The 18,265-nt window shown below is 41.1% G+C and overlaps 1 protein-coding gene across 2 annotated transcripts in view; it reads right to left on the bottom strand.

The window, feature by feature from the left end:
- LSM11 (LSM11, U7 small nuclear RNA associated) overlaps window positions 1–18,265 on the bottom strand; it is a 770,662-nt gene that overhangs the window by 388,336 nt on the left and 364,061 nt on the right. Inside the window, exons 1-2 of one of the 2 annotated variants that reach the window (XR_012505715.1) lie at window positions 13,772–14,387; window positions 2,982–3,021 (exon numbers count right to left, since the gene is read on the bottom strand). The gene's annotated coding sequence lies outside the window, so the exon portion shown is untranslated. Of the gene's footprint in view, window positions 1–2,981; window positions 3,022–5,233; window positions 5,253–13,771 lie in introns of those variants that run through there. The other variant, XR_012505716.1, reaches the window with a different exon arrangement.

The raw sequence follows: 18,265 nt of genomic DNA, 5'->3' as shown, positions 1-18,265 counted from the left end.
ATAACTGGGAGAATATTGCCTCTCCACTGCATTAAGGCCCACCCTATTACCTTATGGAATTACCCACAGTGGCAGAAATCCATTCACCTGATCCACCGACACCCTGGGGGCAGCTCAGATAGCATAAAGCCAATTGATAGATGTATATTTGATACATATTTTATGCCTGGAATTTATGTCTTCTGCATGTTTCATTTGCTATTCTGACTCACTTTATGGCACAGGAGAACTGGGGGGATTTCAAGAGGGACTGAGAAAGAAATAGCGTGGAAGAACAGGGTGGAAATCGAAACAGCAATTTTTCCTTCTGATCTAGGACCTTGCACCTGAGCATCCTGATCCCCTCTACGGCAAAAGAGAAGTGTTCCCTCCCTTCCTCCTCCCAGGAAGGGACTCTGAGAAGGAAAGGAGCTACAGCTGGAAGAATAGGAGAATCCTTTTCCTGCAAGCCAGCAGCTGAGCCAGATCCCCACCACAAAGTGTGTGTGGTGCGGGGAGGGGAGGGTGATAAAGACATAAGCAGTAACAGAACTAACGTTATGCAGTTTAACCTGTGCAGTTTTCAAGACCCCACCACTTATTTCAGCTCACTTCGCTCTCAAAGTAGTCAAGACTGGTGTTTTCATCCCATGTTACTGATGCTGCAGATGGGAGAATGACCTGCCTAAGACCATGGTCGATGGCAAAGCTGGGACTCACATTTCACCTTCTACCTCTCTAGTCTGTGTACAAGTGGTAAGATGTGAAATTTTAGAAGGCTTCTTCATGAGCCCCTATACCTAAGGACAGAATTCCTCACCATGCTCAGTATTCAAAGCCCTACTTTGTATCCTGTATTTTCCAAAAGCTTAATTAAAAAATTTATACCAATTTATTATAACAACTTACATACGTACACACTAATTCAATCGTCACAGTAACCCTGTGAAAGTAATGTAAGGGAGTGTGACTCCAGGAACCGTGCTCTCAGGCACTCTGCCATGCCGTATTTCTTCTCTGAAGCTCCCTACTTACTCCCTTCACCACCAGCTCTAGGACCTGTGTCTCAGATTCCCTCTCGCAGATCCAGCCTCTCTAACTCCTGTCCACCTGCCCCTTTTCCATCACCACCAATTCCTCTCTCCCTATTATGAAAGCAATTCAGTTTACTCCCAGCCCCAGCCAACCATTTGTTATCTCAACATACACAGTCAGAAAACAGTTATACTTAAATTTTCCTTCTATGTAACAGGCCTGCTCTCCTTACAAGTAAATGCGTGTAGACAGATGGTAATCATTCAGAAAATACTTGTTGAGCTCATACTATGGGCCCGGCACTGAGCAACTTGAAGGACGCAGTGATGAGCAATACCAGACATGATCCCTGACTTCAGGGGACTGACCATCTAACAGAGAAAACAGACGGCCCTCAATGAAACACACAGTCAGTGCAAAGTACAGGCATAACAAAGCACTGTGAAGGAAAGTCAACTCCATGTAATTGGAGGATTTGGTGCAGTCAGGGGGTCAGGAAGGGGTTCTCTTAAGTGGGAAATGAGCTGAGACAAGGAGGACAGATTAACAGCATATTCACTGTTGCTTTATTTACAAGGTTGAAAACTGGAAACAACATGTCTATATAAAAGAACCATTTGTGGCATTATCCACATGACAGACTATTAGAAATCCATTTAGAATTAAATCTTTGATAACTAAAATATTACAAGATTTAAAAAAAAAAATGCAAACCAACCTAACTTTAAAAATACTAATGTTAAAAAAAAAATCTTAACAATGAGAATCCAGCAGTACATTATGCAAATTGATTCATTCCAGGAATTGAAAAGTATTTCAATCTTAGAAAATCCATTAATGAAATTCATCATATAAACAGGTCAAAGGAGAAAACTATGATTACCAAGAAAACTGTCAAAAGCATTTACTAAAATTCAAATCCATCTCTTACTTAAAAAAAAAAAACTTACTTTTTGAAAAAGGACATATACATCCCCCGAAATTTAAGAATCATACTGAAACACTAGAAGCATACCCATTAAAGTCAGCAATATAACATGGAGGTGTTCTTATACATGTGTTACTTAATATTATTCTAAAAGCACCAGCTAGTGCATATGAAAGTCAACCAAATGAGATGCAACTATTGGAAAATGAAGGTACAGTGATCACAATTGCATATGATGTGATTATACACTTGGAAAACACAAAAGAACAAAAAAAAACAGAAAAATAAAGTGGCCATTTACAAAAGAAATACACAAAAATCAATACTGTTCTTATAAACTAACAACCACGTATAGAATATAGAAGGAAAAAAAAAATCCCACTCACACAAGCAAGAAAAAAATTAAGTTAAAACTTGAAATAAGTACCAGAAAAGTTTCACTTGACATATATGAAAAAAAATAAGTAAAATTACTAACAGGTACAAATAATGAAGAGACATAACTTGTTCCTAGATATGGAGATTTGATATTATAAAAATACACATTCTTCCCCATAAATCTAAAAATAATCAAGGCAACCCGAATAAAATTTGACAAAGAATTATAAAAGTCTCTTTGGGGAGATAATTCACAAACAAGTGAAAATAGCCCAGAAAAATTTGGGGGAAAAATTAATGAGGAGAGATTTGTTTTACCATATGTATTAAAAAGCTACAGTAACTTAAAATTGTTTTTCCTTAAATAAAAAAAACAAACAGAAGGCAGGGAATAAATACCAAAATCTAACCCTTTAGAAAAGAGAAAAAGGTAAAACTAATAAATGATTCAAAAAGCTGGTCTTTCAAGAAATCAACAAAATAAACCAGTAGCACACTTAATCACAAAAAAAAAATGGGAGAAAACAGAAATATGCAGTATGAGAAATGGTAAAGGTAGACAGAAAACTGAAAAACATCATTAGAAAATAATCTTGTATAATTCTCTGTAATAAATCTGAAAACCTAAATAAATGAATAATTTTAACAAAATACGACTTACCAAACTGATCCCAGTGAGAAAGTTTGAACAGACCAAGTTCCTAGAAGAGAAAAAGGAAGTTATCAAAGACCTACCACAAAAGAACAAATAAAGCAACAGGCATAAATGCTTTCATACGGAAACTGGACCTTCAAAGAAGGTATTACCCCAATGCTACTTAACCTGTTCCAGAGAACAGGAAAAAAAGGAAACCTCCCCAATTCTCTTCATAAGGCAAGTTTAACATTGATACCTCAATGTGGTAAAGACTGCACCGAAAAAACTACAGACCAGTCTCACCTGTAAATATGGAAGCAAAAATAAATAGAATATTGGCAAACACAATCAAATAGCCAATTACAGTAATGTTCCAGCCAAGCAGGGGGAATTCAACCAGAGGAGACTTAATTCACCATGTTGATGAATCAAAGGGGGACATCATATGAACCATGAACACTGTGGCAGCATCTGACAAAATTCAAATTCTTCGTGAAATTTACAAGATTGTGAATTTTAAAAACATTTAGTACAAGAATCATTGAAAACACTGTCGTTACTGGCTTGAGGACAAATCACAGTCAGCCACTCAGGCAGAGGGGCAAAAGTCGCTGTGGCCTCAATGCACTGTAGGCAGGTGACCTCCCAGAGGGGCCTGGGGGACCCGGGCAGGGTATGGGCGTCTACCATATTAGAGAACAGATTAGGGTAGCAAAGTGTCCCTCCCACAGACTACACTGCAAAACGGAAAGGAAAAACAGACCTTTACAATGGAGAAATCTAGGTATTCTTATTATGCATCACCTAATTTAATCCTCCTCACTACCACCCAAGAAACAGGTAGAATCATCTCTATTTCACAGAGAAAAACTTGAAGAGCACAGCTGCATAGTACTGTACTCAGGTAAAGAGGCGGGGTTTCTATCCTGTCTTAGTTTGCGTTCTAGCGCACTTGACTCCCTGTATCGTTCTAATTTCTTTATCGCTTGGATCTCCACCAGCCAAACCCAAAAGCAAGCCAGAGGGCAGGGAAGTGAAGGGTGGATGTGACTCACACCTGTCAGCCTCCTACGCACACAGCAGGATAAAGAATAACGCACACGTCTGGAGGAGCTAATGCAACACAACAGGTGTATCCCATTTCTTAACTGTAAGGCAAGCATAGTAAGACTTCCTACCACATAAGTTGTCCAAGGACTGAATAAGATACTGCATTTAAACATCTCAGCACTATTTTGGCACTGATAGAACTCAACAAATATTAGCCACGTGAGAGGCTATTATAAGACTACTATTAGCTCGTATTGGTTAAATGCCCTGAATCAAATCAACTTCAGTTTTCCGTCAAAAGTTTGGCTTTTTCACTTAAGAACAAAAAAGCAGCAGAGAAAAGACACAGCTGGCTCCATCTACTGATTATCCCCTAGAAAACTGGTTAGGTATCACAAACAAACCAACATCCGAGCAAAAAAAGGATGCCGATAACATGAGCAACACCGATTTCCCCTCAAAACAACACTTTGAATCCGTTTTTAAAAAGCGCTGCCAATGAAGAACATTCTTGCTAAAGGGACATCTTTTCAAGCTGTGGCCTCATCCTGAAAATATGCTTTTTACACAGTCTTGTAGATAATAAAGCTCACATTTAATAATTTTGCTCATAAATGACCGCCTAAATATGTCAGAAATAATTTTGAATCTGTGACCCTTAGAGCTGAAACTATAGATGAATGTAATTAACCTACTTCCAAAATTAAAAAAAAAAAAAAACTGCTCTATTCTCTCCTGACTCGGGAACATATGGTGTCGGATTACACGGTTGGCACCTGGCTGATGGCTGGGTCCATGTGTCACATTCTTACACAAACAGGCAGAGGCGGCACAAAGCCTGCCTGGAGGAATCTCAGCCAAATCCAAAACAGGCAGCTAGAGCCTCAGGCTTGGCCAAAAACTACTATGAACAGCCTGGAGGAGGAAACAGACCTCTCAGCACCACCCTCTGAGCCCAGTTTCCCCTCCTGCCCCCCAGCCTCCTCCGTAAGCACCCCGAGAAGGACCCATGAAGGTTGGTTTCTCCACTGACACATCGTCAACACTCTCGGCTCCATTTATTAGGGAGAGATTAAGTCTGGGCTCAGCTCATCTTTGGGGTTGGCTCTTGTATAAGTCAAGGCATTTTCAAGCAAGTTAATCCAACGAAATGCTCTCCAGTCCAATTAAAGGTATGTTTGTCACTCCCCGCTCCCCTCAGTTCCCAAATCCTGGCATGTTCATACCTAGTGAAGGACATTCACGTCCAACTTTGTGCAAAGCAGCAAACTGGAGAGTCAGCAGCATCCTGGCCTAACTTTTCTGCTCTCCTCTTGAAACAACACCAGCTTAAACTAGTTTTGACTCCTTAAATAGGCTATTGATTAGCCAAATTGAAACAGCACCAGCTTAAACCGGTTTGCATCCTTAAATGGGTTGTTGATTAATCAAACCTTGACTCACTTTACAGAGACAGCACTGCACATGCGCAAGAGGAGAACCCACATCTCCAGGATGACCCTGGAACCAAGAAACTTCAGCCTACGGAACTCAAAGAATGCAAATGTTGCCGCCAGAGCTCTTTGCAAAACACGAATTCCTTTAATAAGGAAAACCTGGCTTTCAGCAGCACGAGTGGCTTATAGGGACTAGTTCAAGACTAGCCAGTCAGCTTCCACGTTTGAAATTCCCTTAACCCTTTACATTTCACCCCAAGCCTGGAGCAGGGAGACAAATTTGAGTCTTGCTTTGTCTCCTCGCCTGTCGACCTCATAGTAAAGCTTTCTTTTCTCAAAAGCTGCCACCATAGTACTGGCTTTTATGCGTGTAGGTCAGGGAGCCCTTGCTCTGTAAAACTCTCCCCTGTCTTATTGTAGGCCCCATCTCTGTCTCTGCAAATCAACTCAAAATGCACCATGAGGCTGAACATGCCCCTTCACAGCCAAGTCCCTCAATTCATTCTTTGCGATACTAAATGTCCCTAAATTACATTATTCCTTCCTTCTTGTGATTATGTTATCTTTTTGTGCTTTATTTATTGAAACGTGCCCACCTATTTCAAGTTGAATCGTAAGTCAAGAGGGTTTAGCCCACATCAGCTGTGGGAATTAAGAAACCCCAAGGAACTGGGTGGAGCTGGTACAGTTAGAATGAGAAGCAGCCTGGGAGAGAGACCGAGTGGCAGATACGTAGCTGTTTTGGCTCACCTGGGCATTCCCTCACAACAGGCTAGGACGTGGAGGACATCAGTGACAAGGAGGAGAGGTCACTGAAGGATTAAAAATGGGTCTTTTTCAACCAACTAGAAGGATCCTTAATACCAAAAGAGAAAAGCTAGTTACATCCGCTAGTTAAAAAAAAAAAAAGCACCGCCCTCTCCCCCTTTCAATACACACTATCTGGCCAGAACAAGACAGCGTACGGAGGACTGTTCTCTTCTTTCCATGCCCATCCTGGTGGCTGTGGGAGACATCTGCTGTTCCTGCCTGCCCAGAGTCTGCTTCCCGTTTCTTGTTAGTAACGCTCCCATTTCCTTAATGGGAGACTACTTTCTTACTCTAACTGATTGCGATGAGGGTGCCAATCCTAAAACCGGCCTCCACCCCCATCACCAGTGGTCACAGGGGTAGGCATGTAACCCAAGTAGGTGAGACGGTCCCTCATTCTGTTGGCATAAGTGAATTAATCCCAAGAAGTGGGCATGTAACCCAAGCCAGGTGTGAAAACCTCTGCTATTTATAGAAAACTGGAGTCTAGGGGAGAATGCATTCTTTCTGCTCTGGAGTCACTGGAGACTGGGACTGTGTAAAACTGGAGCTGCCTGTGCATGTCCCCCACTACGTGGAGGAAGCCACTACACCATCTGTACGAAAAGGTCACATGGGTGGGGTGGACATGGAGGAGAGAGACAGAGATAGGACAGAGGGGAAAGGAGCTGGATAAGAAATAAAGATGGGAGAGAGATGGAAGAATAGAGAGAGATGGAGGAGAGAGAAAGAAAACGGGAGACAAAGATGGGTCAACAGTGGGTAGAAATGGGGTGAGAGAAAAATGAAGAGGGAGAGAATGGAGAAAGCTAGGAGAAAACGGGGGAGAGGGAGGTGAGGTACAGCGTGATGAGGGGAAAGAGGAAGGTGGGGACAGAGGGGGGAGGAAAAAGAAATGAGGGAGGGAGGGAGGGAAGTAAAAATAGGGGTGAGAGAAAAACATATAGGGAAACACATATAGGAAGAGAGATGAGGGAGAAATGAGAGATGAAAGAAACCTGATGGCTTCTCCTGGGGCTTCCAACCAGGTCTCCCTTAAGGCCACTCGTATCCCTGTGTATGCCAGTTTATAACCAGATTTGAGGTGGATCCTATCATTTGCAACCAAGAGGTAACCCATCTAATGCCCTTAATCAAATCCAATCCCACTGCAGGCTGGGCTCTCACCGGCTTTGTTCTAGAACCCAAAGACAGACTGGAGGCTTTACTGGCCACCTCAAAACGTAATCACTCTTAGAATCTTACCAGCTGATTTCCATCCGTCAAATAATTGGAGAAAGTAAAGTTCCTTTGCTCTGCCTACAGAGAGCATGTAAAGATCTTCATTTCTTCCTTCCTACTTCTCAGTCGGTAACAGAAACCAATCCCCCACCAAAAACACAAAAGAAACCTACTTTGAGGTTAAAAGCAGCATTTAGGAGAAAACAATGTTGTACATCATACCAAAATTTAATATGGCTTTATGCAAAATAGTAATGTGTCTGGTAATGCAAAGATTCTTTTAAAGTAGGTTAATAACAATCCAATATTATTCTCCTGTTTTAAAAAAAAATGAAAATGTATGTCAAAAAAAAAAAAAAAGGCCTAAAGTAGCTGAATCTTGTACCCATTGATGGGGCTGATTTACATAGATAGCATTTAACATTCCATCATCATTATCCTATCAGTCTCCTGTCTAACATGCAAGCCTGAAGACGTTCAATGTGCTTAGAGGTTAAAAAAAAAAAAACCTATACCCACCAGCCAAAATGGTGGTAAATGACAAAAAAAAAAAAAAAAGAAAAAAGAAAAATAGTAATTTTAGGCAGACAGATGAGTATCAGCGGGGATGAGGAAAAGACTGTCTGCCCCCTCCCTTCTGTACCAATATAGTAACCTAAAAGATTGAATAAAAGAAAACTAAATATTTAAGAATAAAATGTGGTTACCAAATGAGGAAAAGGGGGACGCATTATGGTAATAGTTGAGTCTGCCTCTGCGTGAGGAAGCAGCTGAGTGCGCCTGCCCTGACTTAAATGGAAAGCATATGTAAATGAATCACAGTTCATCCTTTAGACTCAACTGTGTGAATATTTTCAGGGTTTTTTTCCTTTTAAAATGTTAAGTGAATTTAATTCTGATGAGAAGAACCAGAGGGAATGCTCTGGGGAGACTCACAGTGTGAGGAGGGGAGGCAGAGGGTCACATGTGTGTACATCCTCCTCTTGTTGAGAGCTCCTTCTTGGCCATGTACTTGGCTGTGACCTTGCAAATCCTATGGCCTCTTTAGTGCCTCTGCCAGCATATCAAGAAGGCCAGCAGGATCAGAGGCAAAATGGAGCCTGGGGGGTTGTAAAGCCCTTGACCTCCATCACCCTAACCACTAGGTAGTTGTGAACTATATCTAGACAAACCGAAAAGAGCCTAGTTATGTCAAATGTGTGGAGCCAGGGTGGATGTGGGGAGGGTTCCCTTTAAATCAGCTGAAAGAGAGGTATATGAAGGCAGAGGAAAAAGAAAAGGAGAAACAATGGAGCAAGAGAAGAGCAGGGAAGTAGGGGAGGGGAGAAAAGGCAGTGATGGAAAAGAAGATAATGAAGAGGTGGAGAAAAGATCAGTCAAGGGAAATAAAAATTTTCTTAGCCTCCATGCATCTGGTTTCTTACCCTGAACACTTAAGCTGGGACCCAGCCTTCCAACAGTGGCTCCAAATGTGTGTGTTGCCCATACCCACGCCCCTGGGCAGTCATCACTCACATGACATGTTGCTCTTTCCCACCATGTCCAAGTTCATATCAGAATCCTTCCTAACACAGCACGCCAGACAGCCCCTGCTACTAAATAGGACAATGCCTTAACATAAAAATGCCAATCCTAGCACTATTCCTCAGCCTTATATGCAGACAGTGTGCTGTTTGGCAACTGTCCACTCAACAGCCTGGGATTGTAAATGCTGAAATTTATTTATAAGGAATAGGGACAGAAGTCAATTACATAGAGTGTGATACTAAGAGAAATATGCAGGAACTCCCCCCCGATTTTTTTTTTTAAAACAACCTTGGGCCATGTCTCTTTTTGTCCTACCCCACAGTGTGACAAGACTAAACCAGACAAACCAGGTTCTCCCAGCCAGCAGTCTAGTCTACTAAAGAACAAAGATAAAATAAAGTGACAGCTTTTGAATATTAATAGGGCATATCAGCAAGGGTGAGCAGCAAACAGTGGAAGTCATCCACAAGTTCTAAAAGCAGTTCCTAAAAGCCCGAATTCATCTCATCACTCCCCACTTAAGAATTCCACTAAGAAAATGAATCTTTATTTCAAAAATAAACTTCTGAGATGACTAGAGATAAAAGCAGAGAAAGAAATACTGAAGCACCACAGGACCCTCCTTCACTCATCTTCTCCCCCCGGGGGCCCATCACGATGCCAAGCATATTATAGATGCCCAATAAATGTTTGTGGCATGAATGATGTGAAAAGAAAAGGAATGTTTTAAAATCAACTTCAAAATGGGAATGGGCTTTGAAAACAGGCTGGCCCCAATCAGGATCACAGAAACAGAAAATAGAGTTTGAGGTCACTGAGATCCACTCCAGACATTACCTAGAGAATCTTTGGAGAGTCTTCATTTCTACAGAAAAGTGGAAACAATGTTTTCTGGGGGATCACATTTCTATCTTTCTGATTCTCTCACGTACCCAGTCACACAGTCAGTCATTCATTCAGTAAATGTTATTGAGTGCCTACTATGTGCCACACACTGCGAAGGGCTCTTAGGCTCCAGTGGTAACGAAGACAAGGAAGGGCCCAGCTCTCAAGAAATTGCTATTTGCTTTGTTCCCTCTCCTTGCCCCAAACCATTACATGCTTAAGCCATTTCAACAGCCTGAATTGCTTCCCTACCACAAATGCCGTCCATCCCCAATTCATCTTGCCCACCACTCTGCATTATTTTTTTTCTAAAGGATGATTGTCATCATGTTGTTCACCTGTTCAAAAATCTCCAGAGGCTCCCTATCATTGATAATTCAATTTAGGACCCATTTATCAACCAGGTACTCTGTATCAGGCATAGGGCTAAGATACACTGAGAGCTGTATTGGTTATTTGTTATTTGTTGCAATATAGCAAGTTACCCCCCAAACTGGGCAGCTTAACACAACAAATGAGTATTATCTTCCAGTTTCTGTGGGTCAGGAATCCAGGAGAAGCTTAGCAGTTAAAACAAGACTGCAGTCACATTGTTGGCCAGGGCTCCCATCATCTGAAGTCCTGACCAAGGCTAGAGGATCCACTTCCAAGAAGTTTCGCTCACATGGCTGTTGGCAGGAGACCTCAGTTCTCCACCATGTGAGTCTCTCTACAGGGGTTCGTGAATGTCCTCACAACCCAGCAGCCAGCTTCCCTCAGTGAGACCCAGGAGGGCCTTAATGATCTAGTCTTGGAAGTAACACACCATGATTTCTGCTATATTCTATTAGAAGTGAGTCACTAATTCAGCTCAAGCTCATACTTACGAGGAAGGCAATCAAGCTTCATCTCCTAAAGGAAGAAAATCAAAGAATTCACAGACTTAAACCACCACAAATCAATAATCAGACTATTCTCTTCTATTCTATTCATCACCACTATAATCAGATCCTACACCATTCACCTATTTTCGTATCTCTGTGATGGTATTCCCAGTATTAGCCTCCACACTCCAACCCAGCTGGTTCTCCTGAACACACAGTACCCTTTGTAAATATCAACTCTTTCCTCGTGTCGCCCACACCTTGCCCCGTCCTCTGCCCTCTGAATCCCATATACCCAGAGAGGAAGCACAGCACAGTGGCTAAGATCTTGGACACTGGGCTGCCTGGGTTCAAACCCCACCTCTGCTTTCGGCAAGTTACTTAAGCTCCGTCTACCTTGATTTTCTCACCTATAAAGTAACGACAGTAGTATCCACTTGTTATGAGAATTAAAGGAATCAACATTTATAAATCACTGAGAAGCATGCTTGGCATGTAATACATTCTATTATAGTACTTATTAAATAACATAGATGTTTTTCTACATTCAATTCAAGTTCTATACTTCCATACTACAGCCCACAGTGAAGTCCTTCACTAAACTCCAAATGCTGCTGGTGTGACCAGTTTTAACCCTGGTGGGAGCTACCAATTAGCACTTAATTAACCTCACCTGCAGATACCTATCTCCTAATTGTTGCTTTCCAACACTCTAAGTTTTGTACGTCTTCAGAGTGTCTAGGAGAGTAAGCATTCGATTCAAAAGGAAGAAAGGGAGTAATTAATTCACAGTGGTGCCTAGAAAAAATACTCATGCTGCTAGTCTAGTCTCTCCAAACACCAAGAAACCACACTCTCATTATTTCCATGTGACCCTCTGATATCATAGTGCTGATCCAAATTAGGCTTCCCCCCAAGATCAGCCACATACTGACCCCCTTCCTCACAGAGGGGAACTTACAAAAACACCCAAGATGCTGGGGTGGGATCCCCTTAGACCTGGTGTGAGGGGAGGACAACTGTGAGCCCTGGGAAGGAGGACCCAGATACTGCTATCAATGCAGGTAAAGCAAACTCAACACATGTCATGGGGTTGTTAAATCTTTAAGAAGCTAATATTTCAAAATCACCAACAAAGATTCCTTCTCCATCCCCGACTCAAACAGTATGGAATTATAGGACTCCTACACTTTTTCTTAAAATGGTGGTATTTCCTCCCTAAGAATTTATAGCTTCTGGCAGAGCCAAAACCGGTGCTGAGCCAGTTCTCATACTTAGAACCTGCTGGTATGTCCACGTGGTCACACAGGCACTGGCAATTAACAATTACAGGGGGCTTTCAGGGAAACGTTCTCCACCATCACAAATAGAAGGTTCTAGTGGTCCTGACTTGGCCACTAAGATGCTATATGCATCCACAGAGCCATTCGTTCCTTTTTCAACCAATCTTTATTAAGCATTTACTAGCTACAGTGAATGATACCAAGAAGTAGAACCTAAGTGTCTGGGCCTCAAGCAAGTTGCCTGGAACAAGTCACCCTCTCTGGCATCAATTTCTGAGTCTATAAAATGAGGAGGTTGAACAAAGTCTCTAGGGTTCTTTTTACTGTAAAAAAAAAAAAAATGCTATTTTTCTGATTCTAATGCCTGCTCTGCTTTGCCAGGCAGGGTTGCTATGAAGATGAAGTTAGAAAACGTGCATGAAAGTGCTTTGAAAACTATAAAGCACTGCTCAAAATGTGAGGCATTATCCTTATTGTTGTTGCCATAGCCCCTCAAATCCCTAGAGAAAAGTTTTCAAAGACCGGCTTGATAACATCCCACTGGGATCCTAAATAAGAAAAGCTCTTCCTCAGGTCTCATTGGGATCTCTCCTGCTGCTGGGAAGTCCACGAGGTTGTTTCTGTACATTAGGGGCTTCTCGTAGCAAATGCTTTTCAGAGATTGCAACTGCCCACAGTGGGGAAAAAACTTATCATGTGACCTAGTCCTGAGGTCTACTCTAAGACCAGAAGGAAAGAGGCTGTGATCAATTAGTGTTACCCGCCACGGGCCTGGGATGGAGACATGCTCACCAGCTGATTGACGTTCTTACACAAGTCCTTTGGTAGTTAGGTTACACGAGCCTCAATTATGAGCCCGGCATTTACCAAGTGTTTTGCAAGAATCATCTCATTTTTGGAGTAGGTACTAATGTTAATACCACTTTACGAATGAGGAAACTGAGACACAGAAAGGCTGACTTGCCTGAGATCACACTGCCAGTATGTGGCAGAGTCAAAATTAGAAACTAAGAAAAGGGCCAAGATGGCAGAGTAGAGGGATACTGGTAGCTCACCCTCTCCTACAAATACACCAAGACTGACATCCACTGACCCACCCATCCACTCAGAACACCTGCTGAACTTTGACAGAACATCGCCTTCTTCAAAAGACAAAATACGCCACAAATCTGGTAGGAGAAAAGGAAAAAATAAAGAAGAAAAAGGAAGATAGTGCAGGACCCGTCCTGCGGGGAGTGAGCAGCAGAGGAGGAATAGCACTCCTTTGCTGGGTCTCCCCATCTCCAACGGACAGGCCAGCGGGACGCAGGGGGAACCTCCAAGGCTCAGATCTGTACGGAAGAGCCCTTGACCAACAGAACTAAGTGAAGTGGACACAAAGGGTCCCTGTGACCCCCAGCCCTAGAAGCACATCAGCAGGGGTGGGACAGGACCAGCTGCCCAATGGGGCAGAGGATTCGGGCTGACTGTTCAGAGGCAACCCCGGGGGACTGTAGTGTGCTGGGAGGGTGTATAGATTAGAACAGCCTGGGTCTCCCATAAAATACAAACAAACAAAAAAAAAAGAGCAACACTCTGCTATGCCCTGGGGGAAGGGACACCCGTAACCTTTGTCTCTGCAGCCCCGAGGCACCATTACTGGCGCATTCTCAGGAGACGAGAGGCAGGGCTCAGCCACAAGCCACCATATTCTCAGGTGCGCGGCCAGGCAGAGGTGGGGTCAAAAGCTGAACACTTACCTAGGGGTTCCGCAACCTCATAGGTGGGACTGAGACTTGTTTACAGCCCCAAGGAAAGGGAACGGCTCCGCCCCTTGCCTCTGTGAACTCGAACCTCGAAGACAAACGAACAAGGAGCGGAACTCTGGCACATAGCAGGGGCGAGGGCTGGTGCGGCAGTTTTCTCAGAGCTCGCCTACGAGCGCGCACCCTATGCGGCGCGGGGAGCGGAACTGAACGGGACAGCGACTTGTCCGCCTGGCGTGCAGGGGCTTGGCTCCTGGACGCTGCGTGGGGAGGGGCGTGCCCCACCCACTTACCTTGCAGGAGAGCGGCGTCTGGACGCTGCGTGGGGAGGGGTTGTGCCCCGCCCACCTACTGGCATTTGGAGCCACAGACTAGGGGCGTGACTGGAGGGCCTCTGGAACCAGTGCAGCAGGGCAAGGGCAGGAGCCGTGACAACCACAGAACAAAAAGGAGGCCCTGCTCCATAGCCAAGGCATGCTCTGGCCACCATAACACCAGCCACACCAAAAGGATAACAGACAAAAGGCAGGGAAGGAAGATTTGGCAACCACCCATACTTAAGAAGGACCTCTCAGAAAAATTAAGAGCGCACAGTCTCCACGGGAACATATCCACCTTTACTTTTCTTATTTTTTTTTTCCTTTCTCTTTCCTTTTTTCTTTTTGAAATTTTAACTTTTTTTTAATCCCATTTAAAATTTTCTTTAAAAATTTTGTATTAATTTTTTAAATTAGTCTTAATTTGATTTTTCTCTTTGTTTTGTTCTGTTATTGATTATACTGTTTTCAAATCTTTTCTTCTTTTAAACTTTTTAAAACTTGTCTCAATTTGATTTTTTCTTTGTTCTTCTGTTAATGACTATATTCTGTTTTCAAATCGTTATTTCTTCTTTTAAATTTTTTTTAGTTTTATTTCTGCATCTGCTTTAAATATACAAACTCCTTCAGGAGCACAGCAGACAACTGATATACCATAATCCATAGTGCCCGAGAGATATAAGTAATATGAAGAAGCAGAGGAACCACTCCCAATTAAAAGAACAAGAGAAATCCCCTGAAAGAATGATCAATGAAATAGACCTTGATAGTCTACTAGATCATGATTTCAAAAAAGGAGTGATCAAAGTACTGAAGGAACTTGAGATTGTGAATAGAGACAGAGAATACTTCAAAAAGGAAATTGAAACTATGAAGAGGAGCCAATTAAAATTGGAAAATTTATCTGCTGAGATGAGAGCTGAGCTAAAGGCTGTTAAAAATAGGCTAGATAATGCAGAGGAATGAGTAAGTGACCTAGAAGACAGGACAACAGAAAGCACCCAATCAGAACAGCTGAGAGAAAAACAAATAAAAACCAATGAAAACAATATAAGGGACCTATAGGATAATATAAAACATCCAACCTACACATTAGAGGGGTCCCAGAAGGAGAAGAAAGAGAAAAGGGGATTGAAGTGGTATTTGAAAATCATGCCCCAAAACTTCCCAAACCTAAAGAAGGAACCAGATATCCAAGTACAGGAGACATAGAGAGTCCCAAAAGAGAAGAATCCAAACAGACCCACATCAAGACATATCATAATCAGGATGGCCAGGGTTAAGGATAAAGAAATGATTCTAACGGCAGCAACAGAAAAACAAAGAGTGAGTTACAAGGGAACCCCCATAAGGCTTTCAGCTGATTTCTCTACACAAATACTGCAAGGCAGAAGGAAGTGGCAAGATATATTCAAAGTCCTGAATGAGAAAAAGATGCAGCCTAGGATACTCTATCCAGCAAGGCTATCCTTTAGAATAGAAGGAGAGATAAAGAACTTCACAGCCAAGCAAAAATTAAAAGAATTTAGCAACACTAAACCTATGCTAAAAGAAATATTGAAAGGTCTACTCTAAATAGGAAAGAAGCAGGATGCTACAGAAAGGAGAAAATCATAATTGGAAAGGCAATAACTACAATGAATTACAACAGAAAAAAACATGAAATAGTAAAAGAGGACATCTAAACCATTAAAGGTGGGAGAGGGGAGCAAGAAAATACAGAGTTTTTTCTTTTTCTTTCTCTTTTTTTTTTTTTTTTTGTTCTCAGTAGGATGGGTTTGAACTTATATTACTATCAGTTTAAAACAAATAGATGTAGTAATTGGTTAATATACATACAAAATAGGGTAACCACAAGCCAAAAGCTTACAATAGAGTCACAAAAACTGAAAAGACACCAAGATAATACAAAGCAAAATTATCAAACCACAAAAAGAAAATGTAACAAAGAGGAAATACCAAATCAAATGCAAAAACAAACTCAAAATGGCAATAAACACACATCTATCAATAATTACCATAAATGTCAGTGGACTAAATGCTCCAATCAAAAGATGTAAGAGTGGCAGACTGGGTAAGAAAACAAGAACCTGCAATATGCTGTATACAGGAGACCCACATTAGGGAGAAGGACACACATAGACTGAGAGTGAGAGGATGGAAAAAGGTATTCCACACAAATGGAAATAACAAGAAAGCAGAAATAGCAATACTGATTTCAGACAAAATAGACTTTAAAACAAAGGCCATAAGAAAGATAAAGAAGGACATTATATAATGATTAAAGGAGCAATAGAAGATGAAGATATTACACTCATTAACATATATGCACCCAATATAGGAGCACCTAAATACATAAAGCAAATACTAACAGATACAAAGGGAGAAATTGATGGGAACACAATCACAGTAGGAGACTTTAACACTGCATTAACATCACTGGACAGCTCTTCCAGATAGAAAATTAACAAGTCAACAGAGAAACTAAATGATACAATAGAACAACTAGATATTTTGACTGATATTTTCAGAACATTACATCACCCAAAAATAGAATACATGTTATTTTCAAGTGTACATGGAACATTTTCTAGGATAGATCATGTACTCAGGCACAAAAGAAGCCTCAACAAATTTAAGAAGATAGAAATTATTTCAAGCATCTTTTCTGATCACAATGCCATGAAACTAGAAATCAAATATAGAAAAACAAAGGAGGAAAAAAAATTATAGCATGGAGATTAAACAGCTTGCTACTAAAAAAACCAGTGGGTCAATGATGAAATCATAGAAGAAATTTAAAAATACTTTAAGACAAATGGCAATGAAAACACAACCACACAAAATCTATCAGATGCAGCAAAAGCAGTGCTAAGAGGGAAGTTCATAGCGATGCAGGCCTTCCTCAAAAAAGAAGAACAATCTCAAATAAACAATTTAACCTACTCACTAAAAGAATTAGAAAAAGAAGAGAGCAAAACCATAAGTCAGCAGAAGGAAGGAAACAATAAAGATCAGGGAGGAAATGAATAAAATAGAGATTAAAAAACAATAGAAAAAATCAATCAAACCAAGAGCTGGTTTTTTGAAAGAGTAAACAAAATTGACAAACCTCTGGCCAAGCTCACCAAGAAGAGAAAAGATAGAGCACAAATAAACAAAATAAGAAAGGCAAATGGAGAAATTACAATCAAAACCATAGAAATACAAAATATCATACAAGAATAGTATAAATGACTATATAGAAACAAAATAGATTACCTAGAAGAAATGGACAAGTTTCTGGAAACATACAGTCCACCAAGACTGGATCAAGAAGAAACTGACCACTTGACCAAACCGATCACTAGAAATGAAATAGAATTAGTGATAAAAAAAAAAAAACCTCCCTAGAAACAAAAGTCCAGGACCAGATGGCTTCACTGGGGAATTCTACCAAACAAACAAAGAAGAACTCATACTGGTCCTTCTCAAACAATTCCAGAAGATTTAAAAGGAAGGAGTACTCCCAAACCCATTCTATGAAGGCACCATCACCCTGATACCAAAACCAGACAACGACACTAACAAAAAAGAAAATTACAGACCAATATCACTGATGAACACAGATACAAAAATCCTCAATAAAATATTAGCAAACAGAATCCAACAGCACATAAAAAAGATCATACCCTGGGATCAAGTTGGATTCATCCCAGGGACACAAGGATGGTTCAACATATGCAAATTAATCAATGTGATACACCATATCCACAAAAGGACAAAAACCACATGATCATCTCAATAGATGCAGAAAAAGCATTTGATAAAATTCAACGCCCATTTATGGTAAAAACTCTTACCAAAGTGGGTATAGAAGGAACATATCTCAACATAATTGAAGTTATTTATGACAAACCTACAGTCAGCATAGTACTCAAGAGTGAAAAACTGAAAACCTTCCCACTAAAATCTGGGACGAGACAAGGTTGTCCACTCTCACCACTTCTATTCAACATAGTCTTGGAAATACTAGCCACAGCAATCAGACAAGAAAAAGAAACAAGAGATTCAAATTGGAAAAGAAGAGGTAAAAGTGTCACTACATGCAGATGACATGGTACTATATATAGAAAACCCTAAAAGCTATACACAAAAACTACTAGAACTAATAAGACAATTCAGCAAGGTA

The sequence above is a fragment of the Camelus bactrianus genome, chromosome 3 (assembly GCF_048773025.1).
Source record: "Camelus bactrianus isolate YW-2024 breed Bactrian camel chromosome 3, ASM4877302v1, whole genome shotgun sequence".
Lineage (NCBI taxonomy): Eukaryota > Metazoa > Chordata > Mammalia > Artiodactyla > Camelidae > Camelus > Camelus bactrianus.
This window is presented reverse-complemented; position numbering and strand designations above follow the sequence as displayed.